This window comes from Triturus cristatus, chromosome 2_2, assembly GCF_964204655.1.
Source record: "Triturus cristatus chromosome 2_2, aTriCri1.1, whole genome shotgun sequence".
NCBI classification, from domain to species: Eukaryota; Metazoa; Chordata; class Amphibia; order Caudata; family Salamandridae; genus Triturus; species Triturus cristatus.
In genome coordinates this window covers 1,167,517,098-1,167,534,728 of record NC_140582.1, presented here as the reverse complement: position 1 = coordinate 1,167,534,728, position 17,631 = coordinate 1,167,517,098, and positions in this window count along the sequence as shown.

The following is a 17,631-nucleotide window of genomic DNA, read 5'->3' as shown; positions in this document are numbered from 1 at the left end:
GTTACCGGAGAAGAGTGTGTTTGTGTGGCTGGGCTTCAAGCAGGTGTGCCCCTTCTGTTCTGTGATGAATGAGTGGCGGGGCTTGAGGCACCAGGTGTTGTTTATCAACGTGACCTCTGTGCAGGTTATGTTGACCCGTCTGTGCATTTCTTGGACATTGTGCGCCGGGTGAGGTGGTGTGAATGGAAGAAACAAGTTGTTTGTGGAACAAAACTATAAAATTAAGTTACTGTAATTGGCGTGCTTTACATAGTCTTAGAATAACGAACATTAGCCTGGGTTACGAACTCTACCTCCGCAAAATAGACTATAATAAAAAACGCATTCATAAAATTACTCTGGCTTATTTCATTGGTCACAGACCGGATACATTTTGAGCTAGCCTAGAGGGCTAAGACACCTGCCGCAGAGATCTAGATGTTCAAGCACTTATCACGGTATAATAACACCCGTAACATAACACTTGTAGTGGAGTGATCTATGTGCCTTCTTGGGTTCGAACCATCCTAGAATAGCTCAGAGGGTTAATATGCCTGCTGATTGTAGCATGTATGTGCAGGTCTGGACATTATGTAGTATATCTCACTGGGTTAATACTTTTTTCAGAGCTCCATGTGCTGCTTGCAGAGGGAAGGTTAAGATCCTGGTAAAAGCGCTCAGTTTGATATATGGCCACTTCAAAGAGCTCAATGTATGTATCATTCAAGGCATAAGTGTCAATCCTTGCAGGGTTTAATCTGTCATTATTCTAAGGATGACATAATGGGGTTCGTTTGGTAGCAATGAACTCATAAAATGCCCAAAAACAGTTTGTATTATGTGCTATTAATTGATTACAAATACGTTTACACAATGAACAAGCATTTGCAATGCAATAGGTCTTGTATTAGTAAAAGTTTGAGCTATTAGCATTCCTGATAATAATGCAAAGCCAATAAGTGAAACATTTAGTAATGCGAGACCTATTGCATTGCAAATGCTTGTTTTAAATGTATTTAATAAAAACCATTCCCCTTACATTTTGTTAAGATAACCGTCCCTGAACGCTTGATTCCAGCAGTTGAGATGCCTCAGCTGAGGTGGAAGGGATGGAAACACCTATCTTGTGAAGTTGAGGGAGATGGAACAGATATCTAAACAAGAAACGAGCCTTCTTGACAGCGTGCCTGCTGTCGTGAAAGATATTTAAATATGTGCAATTGGTTAATCTGTAAATGTAAAGGCTACTTCGAAGCTGATAATGGCTTTAATTGATGGAGTCACTTGATGCTTTGTGAAGACAAAGATTTTTTTTTGAGTGGTATTGTAAGGATGTTATCAGCAGAGTTGTGGAGAGCTGTTTTTAATGGACAGTATAAAATAATGTTTGCACTAGGTACAGCGTGTCTATTACCAAAATCTATATTTTGAAAGCACATTTAAAAAAAATCTTACACCTAAATCGTTTTATGGCATCCTGTCATGCTGTGTGCAATGCAGTTTAAAATGATGGCTTGCATATTCATAGTGCTTCTGTCACCGGCTAGGACCTTGTAGCACTAAAAAATACACAAGCCACTAATCCCCACTGCACCAATCAATTGTGGGGCTCTCTGGTTACACATACAGTCCACTGCAGTAATCGAATGAATCATTAGAGGTTTCATAACATAAAATAGCGCTAATTCCACCCATCAACTATCAAAGGCTTCTTTGGACACTTACTCATTGTTTGACCCTTTTACTATCTCTCCTTCCTGGAAATCAATGTTTTTCTCACAATATTTGATAGGCTTAAAAAAAATTAAAAAAAAACCTCTTTTACATGCATTCTACTTTCCTTCTTTTCCTCATATTACTACTAAAGTTCCCCTTTTCCTCTGTCAACATATTTCCAGGTCCCTAGACCTGTTGTACTAAATATATATAATATACAAGATAATGTATACCCACCTGCACTTTATAAAAATATTCTACGTATCAGGATGCTCGAAATCCAATGGGGGCGATATGCTTTTCCATCTCTTACCACCTCCACCATTGACCACAGGGATATGAGGGCCAGTGGTAGATCTGGGTGAATGGGGTAAAGTGAAAAATAAGACACTGGACTCCACCATTCTCACTTCTGTGAGGCTTGTCTGCAGTATATAGTGGATTTTTACAAGGCAAAAGATATCTTTGAATAACCTGTTATTTTAGGCTCTATACTTAATTGTAATAGTGATCAGTTATATATCTTAGCAATGTCTAAGTACAACTATCTTTCATCTTTCTCTACTTTGATTAGAATTCATGAAAAATAAAGAGTACATAAAAAAAATACGCACACATATGCTCTGGGTTGGAGGCATTGGCCGCCTAAAGGCTGCGAGTGGCTGGGGGTTGGCTGCAGGGCTTGGCCACAATTTTCAGTTCACTCCAAGGTCCTGCCACATCGATTCTCTGTCTTCTTATTGAGGACATAGTTATTGAACGAACTCTGTTCCACTTTTGTCCTAGACGCAATATGAAATAACCTGGTCGGGTCAACACCACGTCTTCAATTTCTGCCTCTCCCAGAGCACAAAGAATCATCCAGTGAGGCCTGTTTCACATTTCTCTGCAAGAAATCTTCTGACATAGGAGGGAGAGAAGGTGAACAGACTAGAAGTTACAGCATCAGGTGCTATTGGTTATGTCCGAAATCTGGGCCAAGGAGAAAAACGCCAGGCCTTCTCACATCCTGTAAGGAAGCGGGCTTTTTGCAGTTTACTCCCACTTTTGTGACCTCAATTTGACTGCTAGGCACTGGTGTCATGGCTCTGAAATACCCTGAACCCTGCTAAACAGGACTCAGTGCATGTGCTCTGACTCTTAAAATGGTGTACATTTAATTGGCTGGTCACCAATCGGCATAGCCTAACTTACTTGTAGGTACCCAGTATATGGTACCAGGGGGTACCCAGGTGTTAAATACCCCGGTGAGAAGGGGAGACACAGGGGGTGATGTATCAGACACAGTATGTGAGGGATGATAAACAGAATGATTTCACGCTCACACACAGGATAGTTTACTCGGCCAAGTGACCTGGAGCTTCCGGCCCAAGACCCTTTTATTATTCAACTACTTACCCCAGTATTGGAACTTTCATAGATTCTCATGCTTTGTATCATTCCCCGTCGTCGGAATGGGAGCCTCGGTAACAAAAATATATATATATATACATATGTATAACCATAGAAACAAAAGAGAAAAATAGGCCTAGGCCTCATCTCATTTTGTAGTATATCACCCTCTTTGTGTAAAAGAGCCCAAACTTTTGCCAGGGCCAATCAGCACAGCCTCACCCTCTGGAACCTTCCTGAGAGAGCTCAGAGCCTCAGATTTTTCTACCGCACGTTGTGCTAGGGAGTCTCCACTGAGCTCTGCTCAGTTTTTTTCACAGAGTTACTTTTGGATATCTTTATTGCCATCTTTTGAGACAGTATGTCAGAAAAGGAGAAGAAAGCTTTATTTAGGGCTTGTGCCTCTTGTGGGAAGAAGAGACTGTTTGTGGAAGACAGGCATGAGAACTGCATATACTGCCTGTACCCAGAACACAAGGCCACCGACTGTAAAATCTGTCGGACCTTCTCGACCAAGACCTTGAGAGACAGAGAGGGGCGCTTGCTGACGTGGCTGCAGAAGATAAAGACCAGGGAGGTCATTTCTTCGGATGAGGAAGAATCTATCTCTGGCACCTCCTCCAGGAGATCGAAGAAGAGGGGTAGGTCATCGCCCTCCACTTCTGCGGAACCCCCTCTCAAGGTTCCTCTCAAAGCCCCTCACGGGATCTCTGACAGGTCTGAGGAGGCTGGTCCCAAAAAATCTCCTCACGACAGTGTAAAGGAGAGGCAGGGACGGGCTACTGTGGACATAGCCCCTAAGGACAATAAGGGGGTTGCTACATCTACCCCTCCGTCCCAGAAGGAGAAACCTGTAAATAAACAGGCTGCAGAAACTTCTCAGTCGGTGCCACTGAAGAAACCGCGTCCGTCGACGCAGGTGGCAGCAGGTACGTCGACGACGATCTCCTCAGTTAAGCCTATTTCCATGGGGTCGTCCACGAGACCGTCGACAATATCTACTTCGTCGTCTTCGACGGCGGTGTCGACGACGAAGACTACGTCGACGATGACGACGACGACGACGAGTTCGTCGATGTTGATGACTACAAGTTCGTCGACGAGACTGTCGACGGGTGCTCCGCCGACGATGAAACATACTACGTCGACGAAAAAGAAAACTCCGTCGACGACTGCTCCGTCGACGACAGCTCCGGCGGCGACTGCTCCGGTGACGGCTGCCCCGTCGACGACTGCTCCGTCGACGACTGCTCCGTCGACGAGGATTACAGGACTGTCGACGGCCTCATCGTCGACGACGATTTCAGCTCCGTCGACGACAGTTGCTTTTCAGTCGTCGTCGAGTGCGTCGACATTGGAAATCCCGTTGCCATCGACTCCGTCGACGAGACCGCCGACGGGACCGTCGACGACGACAAAATTTGGATTTTTCAACCCAAAGATTAGTGATTACACCGGACATGACTTCCCCTAGGCGGGTCACGCCTTTGCCACCATCCATGCTTCTCGAGGACTCGGAGGAGGATGAGGAGGATGGGCAGTTTGGGGACGCATACAGCCTTTCAGACCTGAATGTCAAACAGCAGGACACAGATACGGAGGAGTTTTATGGCCCAGATGGGCAGGAGGGGCACCAACAGGGATTACGCCCCCGCCCTCTAAGGCAGGACCTAATTGCCTTGCCAGTGGCTTTGGTGTCGGATTTGCAACAGATGCTGCAAGACTATAGATCTCGTTTTCCGACGTTGCCGGATCGCACTCCAGTGCGTCCTTCTCCTTTGGAAGTGCCACGTGACATGCCAATGGACTTGCCACCTCTACCAAGAGAGGTACCTCGGTCCATTTCACCAGTGCTGCCCTTAGTGGTTCCCCAACCTTCAGGTACGGAACCTGCTGATGATGACGCGGACGATGGAGATACGGACGAAGACGACGAGGGACAGGTGATCCCTCTTACAGATCCAGGGGATCCAGATGGGGACCCTGATGATACACAGGATCCTGATGCTGTAGGCCGAGAGACAAATATATCGCCTCCGGTGGACATTGGTGGTTTCCATAATTTGATGGAACGGGCATCCAAGAGGTTTGGTTTGCCCTTTACGGTGGAGCAGTCCGACTGCTTCCTATATGACTTTAAAGCCCAATATAAGAAGTCTGTAAGATCAATTCCCATTATAGATCATGTCTGGGATGAGGGACTGAAGACAATGCAGAATCCAGCAACCGTCATTCCGGTTCTTCCCCGGCTGGAGAAGAAATACAAGGCACCAGAGGGCAGTCCTGCGTGTCTTCTAGGACAACCTAAGCCGGATTCTGTTATTTCACAAGCTGCTCAAAGTAAATCTAAGAATCCGTCCACTCCTTTAACCACGCCTCCAGATAAAGAAGGCAGAAGACTGGACAATGTGGGTAAAAGATTCTCCACCATGGCCAGCTTGTTGGTGCGGGCAGCTAATTCTCTGGCTATTCTGGGCAGATACGACCGCCAGATGTGGTGTGATATGGAACCATTCCTGGACCAGCTACCAGAAACTAGTCAAGATGAAGCCAGACAGGTGCTGATGGAGGGAGAACGATGCTCTTCGGAAGTCATCGACTGTGCGATGGACATTGCCTCAACTGCTTTCAGGGCTTTGGCGGGCTCAGCCGTCTTGCGCCGCCAAGGCTGGTTGAAGGCGACTTGGTTTCGCCAGGAGGTCCAGAATAAGATCTTGGACCTCCCCTTTGACGGAGAGATGCTTTTTGGAAAGCATGTGGATGACGCCCTCCAAGGCATTAAAAAGGACACCGATACAGCTAAGTCCTTAGGCTCTTTGACCTACCGCAAGGTGCCATTTAAGGGGGCACGTGGTCGGGGGTTTTCTAACTACAGAGGAAACCAACGACAGTATTCCTCTCAATCTGGACAGTCCTATAAAGGACAATATTCCAGCCAGCGCCAAGGACAGTCGGCGTCTTTCTCTCGGCAGTCCCAGAGAGGACGTCAGAATCGTCAGGGACGAGACAACGCCAAGAGGCAATAGCGGCCTCCTGGCTCTGGCTACTGTTCCTCCCCTGCCACAAACACCGGTCGGGGGCAGGATATCTTTTTGTCTGGACAGCTGGGTGCGTTTAACATCAGACCGGTGGGTCTTGGACATAGTTCAGAGTGGCCATACGTTGGAGTTCCAAGATCTTCCTCCAACAAGAGCTCCAGACGCCCGTGCAGCGAAACATCTCCGACTATTACATCTCGAAGCCCACCAGCTTTTCATCAAGGGGGCGATAGAGCCCGTGCCACTTTCACAAAGGGGCAAGGGGTTTTATTCCAGGTTCTTCCTGGTTCGGAAGACGGAGGAGGCATGGCGTCCTATACTAGACCTCAGGGAGCTCAACACCTATCTCATCAAGCTCTCTTTCAGGATGGTCACACTCCAGGATATTCTAAGGCTGCTCAATCCGGGAGATTTTTTTGGCATCCCTGGATTTAGAGGATGCTTACTTTCATGTTCCGATCCACCCAGCTCACAGGCAATATCTACGCTTCACAGTAGGCAAGAGCCATTTCCAGTTCAAGGTGCTCCCGTTTGGCCTTCGGTCGGCACCCCGCATTTTCACGAAGATGCTGCCACCAGTCGCTGCTTTCCTGAGGAAGCAGTCCTTGGAAGTGTTCCCGTACTTGGACGACTGGCTCATCAAGGCTCCGTCGTTCAGGGCAACGTCTCAGGCTGTGTCAACTTGCATAAGATTGTTCGCCCATTTGGGTCTTCAGCTCAATGTGTCCAAGTCGGAACTGATACCCTCCAGGTCACGGAAGTTCCTTGGGGCAATTCTGGACACGAGACGATGCACGGCTTGTCCGTCAGAGGAGCGTCAGGGCAAACTGGCCGCTTCCGCTCGTCTAATACTGCACAAGAGACATGTATCGGTTCGACAGTACAAGTCCTTGCTCGGATCAATCTCATCCTGCATACCTTTGATACCGCATTGCAGGCTACATATGCGTCCTCTACAGGAGGAGCTGGACAAACAGTGGCGTCAGGCAGAAGGATCGTTCAACGACAAAGTATGGATAACACCTGCCATGCGCACGGCTTGCGAATGGTGGCTGGTGAAGGAAAACATCGCAGGAGGATTAACGTTCCGAATCCCTCCTTCTCCTATGGTGGTGACCACGGATGCTTCCCTAGAAGGGTGGGGAGCTGTCCTCCAGGAGCTTCAGGTCAGCGGTCACTGGAGTCCAGCAGACAGACTGCGCCACATCAATCTTTTGGAGCTGAGGGCCATTCACTTAGCCTTGCTGGCGTTCCTCCCCAGACTTCAGAACCGTGCAGTGCTGGTCCGGACAGACAACACTACGGCCATGCACTATATAAACAAGCAAGGGGGAACGAGATCACGGACGCTGTCCAAAGAAGCTCAGGTGATCTGGGAATTTGCCATCTCTCAGGGGATCACTCTGCGAGCCGAGCACCTGGCGTGGTGTCTCAACATCACAGCGGATGCTCTAAGTCGGCAGACGAAGGTGACACACGAGTGGGAGCTGGATCAGGCCACTCTGGAGGCAGTGTTCAAGAAATGGGGTACTCCGACCATAGACCTCTTTGCGACCCCGGAGAACGCCAAGTGCCGGTTTTACGCAAGCAAGGTTCCCCAGCGAGGGTCTCTGGGGAATGCCCTTTCGATTGCTTGGTTCGGCGCATTTTGCTACGCCTTTCCTCCGATTCCCCTCATTCCTCGAGTTCTCAGGAAGGTCAGGGCAGAACCATGCAAAATGATCCTCATTGCTCCAGCATGGGCGCGGCAGTTCTGGTACTCGGAACTCCTACTTCTCTCCCAAGATCGACAGATTCGCTTGCCACTGATTCCATCTCTGTTATCGAGAAATCAGGGGCAAGTCCTCCATCCGGATCCGGAGTCACTTCACTTGTCAGCGTGGCTCCTGAACACAGAGAATTCCGCCATCTGAATCTGTCTAAGGAATGCAGGGATGTTCTATCTCAGGCACGGGCACCAAGCACTAATAAGACCTACAGGGCAAAGTGGAAGAGATTTTGCCTTTGGTGCCAGAGGAATAAACTCCATCCTTACAAATCCCGGCCACATCAGATTCTGCCCTACATCCTGTCTCTGGCTAAATCAGGTCTGGCGCACTCTTCGATCAAGGTGCATCTGGCTGCCTTATCCCGCTTTCGACGGAAGACATCGGGGCCATCTCTATGGTCTGCAAGAATTGTTAAGCAGTTCCTTAAGGGGTTATTTCGGATGTATCCTCCGGTCCGGCCACCTCCGCCTATCTGGCAGCTTAACCTGGTACTGGCTCAACTGATGAAAGCGCCCTTTGAGCCGATTCACAAAGCGGACTTGAAGTTCCTATCTTGGAAACTGGCCCTGCTCCTAGCATTGACTTCGGCTAGGAGAGTTAGTGAACTCCAGGCTCTCTCTATAGTGGAGCCTTTTCTACAGTTCAAGAGGGATGTCATGATTTTGAGAACCAACCCAAAATTCATCCCGAAGGTGCCTTCGGAGTTTCATTTGAATGAACCCTTAATTTTGAACTCCTTTTTTCCGCGTCCTTCCACTCAAGCGGAACGAACATTGCATTCTTTGGATGTCCAAAGATGCCTGAAATTCTATCTGGAGCGCACACGCTCTTTCAGAAAGTCTACTCAACTATTTATCGCCTACAGTGCACCACGGAAGGGGTTACCGCTCGCCAAGAGTGGCATTTCCCGCTGGATCTCCAGTGCAATTCAGTACTGTCATCAGGCTGCGGGCAAACCTTTGGATAAAAGGGCCCGGGCGCATTCTACGAGAGCGATGGCGTCTTCAGTGGCTCTCTTTGCTGGAGTGGCGATTAAGGACATCTGCAGGGCAGCAACGTGGAGCAGTGTACACACCTTCACGAAGCACTACTGCCTGGAATCGGTGGGACGAGCTGACGCTGCGGTTGGTCAAGCAGTCCTCCGGAATCTTTTTCAATGAGAGGTGAGCTTTCCCTACAATCCCTCCATCCTGGTAAGCACATTTGGTTTCAGTAATGGTTGTTTTATCATGTGCACTGAGATGATTTTGTAAAGCCATGTAATTACCGAAATGTGCTTGTCGTGATCTACTGCTTGCTATTCTGATACAAAGCATGAGAATCTATGAAAGTTCCAATACTGGGGTAAGAAAACAAGTTACTTACCTGTAACTTTGGTTCCCCAGTATTGGTAACTTTCATAGATTCTCATGCGCCCACCCACCTCCCCTGGGAAAGCTCTGCCGGTTTACTAAGGTAGTGGCTGTTGGCACAACGGCTACGAAAATCTGAGGCTCTGAGCTCTCTCAGGAAGGTTCCAGAGGGTGAGGCTGTGCTGATTGGCCCTGGCAAAAGTTTGGGCTCTTTTACACAAAGAGGGTGATATACTACAAAATGAGATGAGGCCTAGGCCTATTTTTCTCTTTTGTTTCTATGGTTATACATATGTATATATATATATATTTTTGTTACCGAGGCTCCCATTCCGACGACGGGGAATGATACAAAGCATGAGAATCTATGAAAGTTACCAATACTGGGGAACCAAAGTTACAGGTAAGTAACTTGTTTTCTTCCGGGTCGGGCGCCTACCACAGGTCAGGCATATACTGGGGAGTAGTGTGTGACCCCGCCTCCTGTCTGACTTCACAATGGGGTGGTCCACACAACATAACATTCCTCCTTTATCATGAATATGCGAAAATAAACAAACATAACATAGTGACTGGTGACTGATTGGGCGGAGATTAAACGACAAAGAACGAGGGAGAGAGAGAGAGAGCATTAGCCCATTTCAAAACAAACGCATTTAGTCCATAACAAAACCTCTCAGTCATGACACCGCAGGATTGGCCCGGAGGTGATCTCTTCGTCCTCCTCGACGTTCACCCCCATCTCTGCAGTCTCCCGCTCCTATTGTCCCTGAAGAGAGATCGACTGGTGCACCGGGTAGAGATGCGGCTGGCCTATTTTCCAGCCAGTCGTCCTCGGCGTGGGACTCACCGGTAGACTCGCCATCACCTGCCTCGTGTGTCATCACACTCGAAGGCACAGGGCATTGATACTTCTTGAAATGTTCCTGGTAATTGTTTTATTTCCTCTTTGGGCTGTGACCATTGTCCCCTTCACGGTCTGGACAACCCAGGGGTCGAGTTTGAATGGGAGTGAAAACTTCCTTTGTGGATGTCGATTTTTCACCAACACCATTTCGCCTGCTCTCAACACCCTACTCTTGGCATGTCGCCGTCTGGACACATGATCGTTCTTGGTACGCCGCTTTCGAAGTCTTTCAGAAACATGATCACGTAGGGCAGACGATGGTGTCACCTGAGGAAAAACATCATCCAGCAGCCGTTGATTGCACAAAGACCCAGGGCTGACCATGGTCGTGGAGTGAGGTGTCAATCTGTACTCTTTCACAAATGTGTATAAAGCGCATTCCATGTTTTGCTCTTGGGCGACTGCTATTCTCAGGACTTAGTTTAGAGTGCACATAAAATGCTCGGCTTCCCCATTAGCCTGAGGCCACCGGGGAGTGATCTTCTGGTGTCTAACACCTCTTGACTGGAGATATTCGGTGAATTTGTGGCTTGAGAATTGTCTGTACGTAGCTCCCTGAACAGCCCATGGGTGGCCATTATCTTTTCAAGACGAGGTATTGTTTTCCTTGCTATGATTGAATCTAGTACTTCAACGTCGGGATATTTAGAAAAATCATCGATGACAACAAGCATGTGTCTGCCATCAGGTAGGCTTCCAAAATCAGCACTCGCTCTGTGCCAAGGGTGAGGAGGTATGTCTTCTGTCACAATCGGTGCCGGCAGTTCAGCTGGACCAACAGCTTGACAGAGCGGGCATGAGCGGACAGTCCGCTCCACGACATTGTCCAGATCCGGGAACCATACCTTGCTGCGCAGCCGTGATTTTGTTTTTACTACTCCTTGGTGAGCAATGTGAGCCAAATCCACCACTCGCTGTTGCAGTGACCTGGGGATGACCAGGCGAGTACCTCTCATCAGACACCCTTCCAGGGACACGGCTAACTCTGAGCGGACGTTGTAGAGAGCCTTGAGCGCCGTTTGTGCGTCTTCAGTTCTGCATGCCAGGTTTTCCAGAAGAAAATGCCACCTTCCCAATCCTACCGCTGAAATCGCCATCCCCCAGCAATCGTCCTGATTGGTCGCCTCTATGATGTCGCTTAGCCGTATGGGAAGGGGTCGAGAGCGTTCCACCACTAGCTTGACGTACTCTTCCGTCTCATGCGCTTCACTCTCTTCCTCTTGGGTGACTGGCCTGGCATGCCAGGATAGAAAATCTGCAGGATTTTGCGTCCCTGGGCGATAGACTACTTTAAACTGGTATTCTTGAAGCTGCAGTATCCATTTCTCAATCCTTGGTGGAGGTTTTGACGAGGTGCCCATGAAAAGGGGAATCAGCGGCTTATGGTCCGTGTGGACCGTGAAAGGTTGCCCATACAGGTATAAATGGAAATGGCGTCACCTTCAATGAATTGCTATCGCCTCTTTTTCGATGTGGGAGTATCTTTGCTCCGTGTTGGTCAAAGCTCGGCTTGCGTAGGCTCCTGGGGCCCACTCCCCGTCCGGTTGCTTCTGAGATAACACTGCTCCCAGTCCGATAGGGCTCGCATCAACAGATAGTTCTGACTCACGGGCTGGGTCAAAGTAGGCTAGCGTGGTCTCCGCTGAGAGGGCGTGTTTGGTGTCCAGAAAAGCCTTTTCCTGCATGGGACCCCATTCCCACGTGGCAGTGTTCTTCGTGGGTTCTCACAAAGGTGCGGTTAGACCTGTTAGATTCCAGATGAACCGGCCACAGTACGTGACCACGCCCAGGAAGCTTCTTACACCAGTTACCGTGGTCGGGGCTGGTGCGGTCTGGATATTACGAACCTTCGCTGGATCAGGCGATACACCTTGCTGTGAGAAATGGTATCCGAAGAAAGCGTTTTTGAGGAACTCGCATTTCTCGCGGTGCAGGGTGAGGCCGCTGTCTTGTAATCTCTGGAAGATGCATCAAAGACAACCCATGTGCTCCTCCAAGGTGGGTGCATGTACCAAGATGTCATCGCTGACATTTATGACCCCTATGAGACCAGATAGTACTCCTCGGATGGTGTTTTGAAAGACTTTTGCCATGCTGGACACCCCGAAACTGAGACGTTTGTATCGGCGCTGGCCCACATGGGTGGAGAAAGTCGTTATTGCTCTTGACTCAGGATCTAATAGGAGTTGATGATAGCCCGCCCGTAAATCCATCTTTGAAAACCAGCGTGACCCACTGACTTCCGCAACAATGTCGTCAACCGTGGGTGTTGGATGACGTTCCCTTTTTATGGCATGATTGGGCAGGCGCATGTCCACGCAAATCCTGACCTCGTCTGGTTGTTTCGGCTTCCGAGCTATCACAATGGGAGACACCCATGGAGTAGGACTTTCCACTCGCTCGATGATATCGGCGGCCTCCAGCTTCCTCAGCTCTACTTCAACCTTCGGCCTCATGTGGAATGCTACTCTTTCGATGTTTAAGAGCAACCGGCTGTATTGACTGATCTACATGGAGCCGCACCATGTGGTCTTTAAGGCACCCTATGCCATCAAACAAGGATCGAAACTCCTCCACCAGGGACTCTACATCTTCCAGGTGCACAGCAAAAGCAAAAATCACCAGCTGTAGATGTTCTGCGGTACGTCAACCCAGGAGCATTCTGGAACCTTCCTGGGTGACGTAAACTTTGGTGCGAAAAGAACGTGATCCATGGGAAATGTCGGTGGTGAATACACCTACCACTGTGAGGGGTGTGGTGGAGCCATAACCAAACACTTGTATGGACGTTGGCCTCAGGGTTGGCTGTATTGGGATTGTCTTTAGCATGGACTGGGCCATTATGTTTATTGACGCTCCCGTGTCGATGAGTGCTGGTATTGGATGCCCTGCAATCTTGATGTTACACTTTGGGACTCTCCTCCTTGGACATCCGTTGGGCTGCAGAGCATGGATGACCTGGACCGCGCCATCTGCATCATCATCGTCCATGTCGTCTTCCGCCTCCCCCACCTGTGGGGAGTCCACAGCGTTGATCTGTCGACCCTGTTGTCGTTGACATCCAGCCAAGCGGCATACTTTTGCCAAGTGATTTAGCCGGCGGCACACCGTGCATCTTTTCCCTTGAGCAGGGCATGGACCTTGATGAGGGTATGAGCCTCCACACATGTAGCAGGATCGAGTTGTAGGTGGTGGCTTGGTGCGTTCTGTTTTCTTGGTAGCCGTTTTTTTTTAAGATTCAGCTACCACCGCATTTACCAGTTCAGTTTTCACTTGACGTTGAAGGGCCGCCTCCATGTGCGCCGCGCGCACTTTCGACAATTCCTTGGATCGGCCCATGGTTAGGATGTCAGCCATGGAGATTCCTGGCGTCTCGAGTACGTTTTCTCTCAATTTGACGGACGAACACCCCTGGATGAACTGCGCCCTTATTTCGTCATCTACATCAGGCAAAGTGCATGTGCTCGCCAACTCCTTCAAACGAGCGTAGAATGTATCCACCGACTACTCTGGCAGTTGTCGCACTTGTCGCAAAAGAAAACATTTGTAATCTGGGTTGGCTAGAGGTTCGAAATGCGCTGTCATGGCAGGTTTGAGCGTGGCATAGGTGTGGGGAGGACCGGCTTCCACCACCGATTTTCCAAGTCTGTGGATCGCAGGACCGCCCAGATGTAGGAGCATGGGCCGCTGTCTTTCCGGCTTAAGGCCTACCGCGGCAAAAGTAGTTCTCCTGCGCAGACGGCGGACCATCCACCACAAAAGCCTCAACCGGGGGCACAGTCGCCATTCTTCACACTGGCAGATGACGAACACGGAGGCTGCCTGCCTTACAGAGACCTGACCACCCATGCGTCCGCCAGAATACAGCAGGCACAGAGGAAGGCGTAGACCGTGGTGTGCCTGTGTCTCGTGTCACAGTGGTAAATGGGAGGAGGACCAATCCAGAAAAAGGATAGAAAAAAAATCCTCAGCTGTGTGCTAGAGACTTGCACTACAGGCCAACACTGTAACAGGCTTACAGGCACCCCTGACCAGGAATCCAGCTGATTAGGCTCCCAATCCCCTCAACAGACTGCACATGTCATGGGAAACGTAGAGGTGCTTGTACTCTTCTTGACAGGCTGCATATTCCAGGGAGATGTATAAAGGAGAACAGGAGATGGCACCTGGCACTGTTCAATAATGACCTCACGCCACCACTCCCAAAGGTTGTCAGGCAGCAGGCGCTGCAGACACGCTGACATGCAGCGGAGAACACCTTCAGCGCGTGCTGACAATCACAGCGCGCATGCACTCATCTCCACGTGCGCGGAAATGCCGGCCCGAGGAACATTAACAGCCAGGCATCCGAACGCTGCACTCACCAGCAGCGGGCGGGCAGGCAGGAGAGCACCGCAATGGCTCTGCGGGACTCTGTTGGAAACACAGTCTCCGCTGGGTGGCGGCCGCCACCAGAGGGCGCCGGACGAACGCTCCCGTCCTCGGAGCAGGCGAGGCACCAATAAGCACGGTGACCGCAGGATTCTGTGACTGAGAGCCTCCCTCGTCGCCAGTTGTTAAATACCCCGGTGAGAAGGGGAGACACAGGGGGTGATGTATCAGACACAGTATGTGAGGGATGATACGCAGAATGATTTCACGCTCACACACAGGATAGTTTACTCGGCCAAGTGACCTGGAGCTTCCGGCCCAAGACCCTTTTATTATTCAACTACTTCCGGGTCAGGCGCCTACCACAGGTCAGGCATATACAGGGGAGTAGTGTGTGACCCCCCTCCTGTCTGACTTCACAATGGGGTGGTCCACACAACATAACACCAGGGTCTGTATGTTCGAGTGTCCCCCAGGGACTGCAGCACTTGTTGTACCACCCTGAATGGAACACGGTCAACATGACTCTGTCTGCCACTGCAGACTGGAAGGGCAGTTTTAAACTGCTAAATCAACTTTGCTATTTAATATTATTATAAAGCCCAAATCTACCTTTTTAATATCTGTAAGTCACCCCTGAGGTAGGCCTTGCGAGCCCTAAGGCAGCGTGCTTATGTTAAAGAGGAGAACATGTACACTTACATGTTCCAGCAGTAAAAACCTTAAATCGTCGTTTTACTGTGGAAAGGCTTGTAGCCCAATTGGCAAGTACAGAGTTGCTGGCTGATACATCAACCCTGCTAACATCTGAATGGATTACTAAAGTTGGGACTGAATGGTTTCAAAAGACTCAGTGCATGAAATCTGGTTTAATTTTTAAAGCGATTTTAATGTCACTGGTGGGCAAAGTGTAACTGTAGAAGTTGCCACTTTAGGTGCCCAAAGTTACCAGTGGCTGTTTACTATTGTACCGGTGGTACGTCCTGCATACTGCTTTATGCCCTCTTGGGGAGATGTGCTAACAACTCCCAGGAAAGAAAACAATATAGGCATGCCACTGGAGGAGGTGTTACCTCCCTCAGGCTAGAAGCTGCCTGGGTGTTAGCCCAAAAGGCTACCTTCAAAGGCAACGCCCCTTTTAAAAAGGCAAATGGGTTAACATCGGCGTCATCGAGATGGCGGCGTTAATAAAGTACCTGCCAGAGTAATACCAGACAAGGGCAGGCGCCTTTGCAGAGAAAGGGAAGAGCATAGCTAGCACATGCCTCAAATCAGCAATCAAGACTGCGGACACAACGGTTAGACAACTAGTGACAGGGACAGCCTTAATGAGACAGGCTTGCCTGTGAATCTCAAGGTTTATGAATGAAGCTCAGGCCAACATCATCAATACCCCTTTCAGTGGAGAACACCTGTTTGGAAGTGCAGTAGATGATTTATTGCAGCAACACAAGGACATCGACACAGCAAAATCGATGGGGCCCCTCCAGTTAAAAGGGCAGTAGAGAAGAGGCGTCAACCCACCAGAAGACCGACAGGAAGGGGGTTGGGGGTTAAGACCATCGTTATGCCTCAAGCTTTCCAGCACAGTGCAAGCACCGGCACTGCTGTGGCAATTCCAGGTGCCACAGAGACAGCCCTTTCACGGGCAAGCGAGAGGCAAAGGACAGCCTTCAGGAGGGGCGGCAGCAGTAAGCAAATGACTCACAAAAACAGGAGTCCGACCCACACACAACTGTGGGGGGAAGAAAAGGGGCCTTCCTCCATGAGTGGAGAGAGGTCACATCAGACAATTAGATACTCAACATCATCCAACACAGCAATTGCATAGAGGTGGTAAACCACCCAGAAATTCCAGGCCCAAAGCATACAACCCACACAGAAGAAGAGAAAACCTAACTTGGACTGGAGGTAAAAGAATTTCTACAAAAACAAGCAATAGAAAAGGTGTCCCTAAAAGAGAACGATGAAATCTACTCAACATACTTCCTGGTACTGAAACCAGGCAATTTGCTACGGCCAATATTAGACCTCATCTTTCTAAACAACGTCATAAGAACACAAGATTTCAAAATGAAAACTCTACAGGAGGTCATCGCTCAGCTTCAGCAGGGGAATTACCTTGCAACCATTGACTTAAAGGACACCTACCTGCACATTCCGATGAATCACAGGCATGAGAATGATCTGCGCTTCATAGTAGACAAACCACACTACCAATTCAGAGTGCTACTATTTAGCATGAAATCAGCTTCCAGATTACTCACAAAGTGCTTGGCAGCCGTAGCTGGCCACCTGAGAAGAAAGAGAATACATGTACAGCCCTACTTAGACGACTGTCTATGAGTGTAAGCTCTGCACACATGTGCAGAGACAGCATAAGAACAGTAATGGCAACATTCCACAGACTGGGGTTCACAATAAACATGGAGAAGTCTCCACCTATGCCATAGCAGAAGAAGCTCTTCCTGGGAGCGAAAAACAAAGACACTTCCGTGCGAGAAAAGAGTCCAGGCTAAAACGCAAGAATCTCTTTGTGTGGACTGTGGGGAAATTACTAGGAATGATGGCTTCCTGCATACCATTAATAATATAAATACTTGCCAAAGTCCTAATGAATCAGTACTTGAGTGTATTTCCTGTCCTCAATCACCCTTACCAAAATGGATTTGTCCCAGGATGTAACACGTCTACACATTAGAACGATCCAAAGCCAATGGTCACATGCGATGGGGAGCTGGGAAGATCTAGTGGATGTCACGCAAAGAGTTAAGGAGGAAATTATTTGGTGGAACAAGATGAATGTAATAGCAGAACATTTATACCACCAACTCCAACAGTGACCATCTCCACGGACACCTCGCATACAGGATGGGGGGCTCATGGGGAAAGCTCAACATCAGAGGGGTATTAAAACTACAGGAAACAGTGCAGCACACACATCTGCTGGATCTAATGACAGTGTTCCTAGCCTTAAAAGCCTTTCAGAAGCAGTTTTGGAACAAAGCAATACAAGTTCAAGCAGTCAATACGACAACTCATCAAGCAAGTGGGAACAAAATCCTTCACTCTGAAGGCTAGCACAGGAGATATGTATATGGGCCATT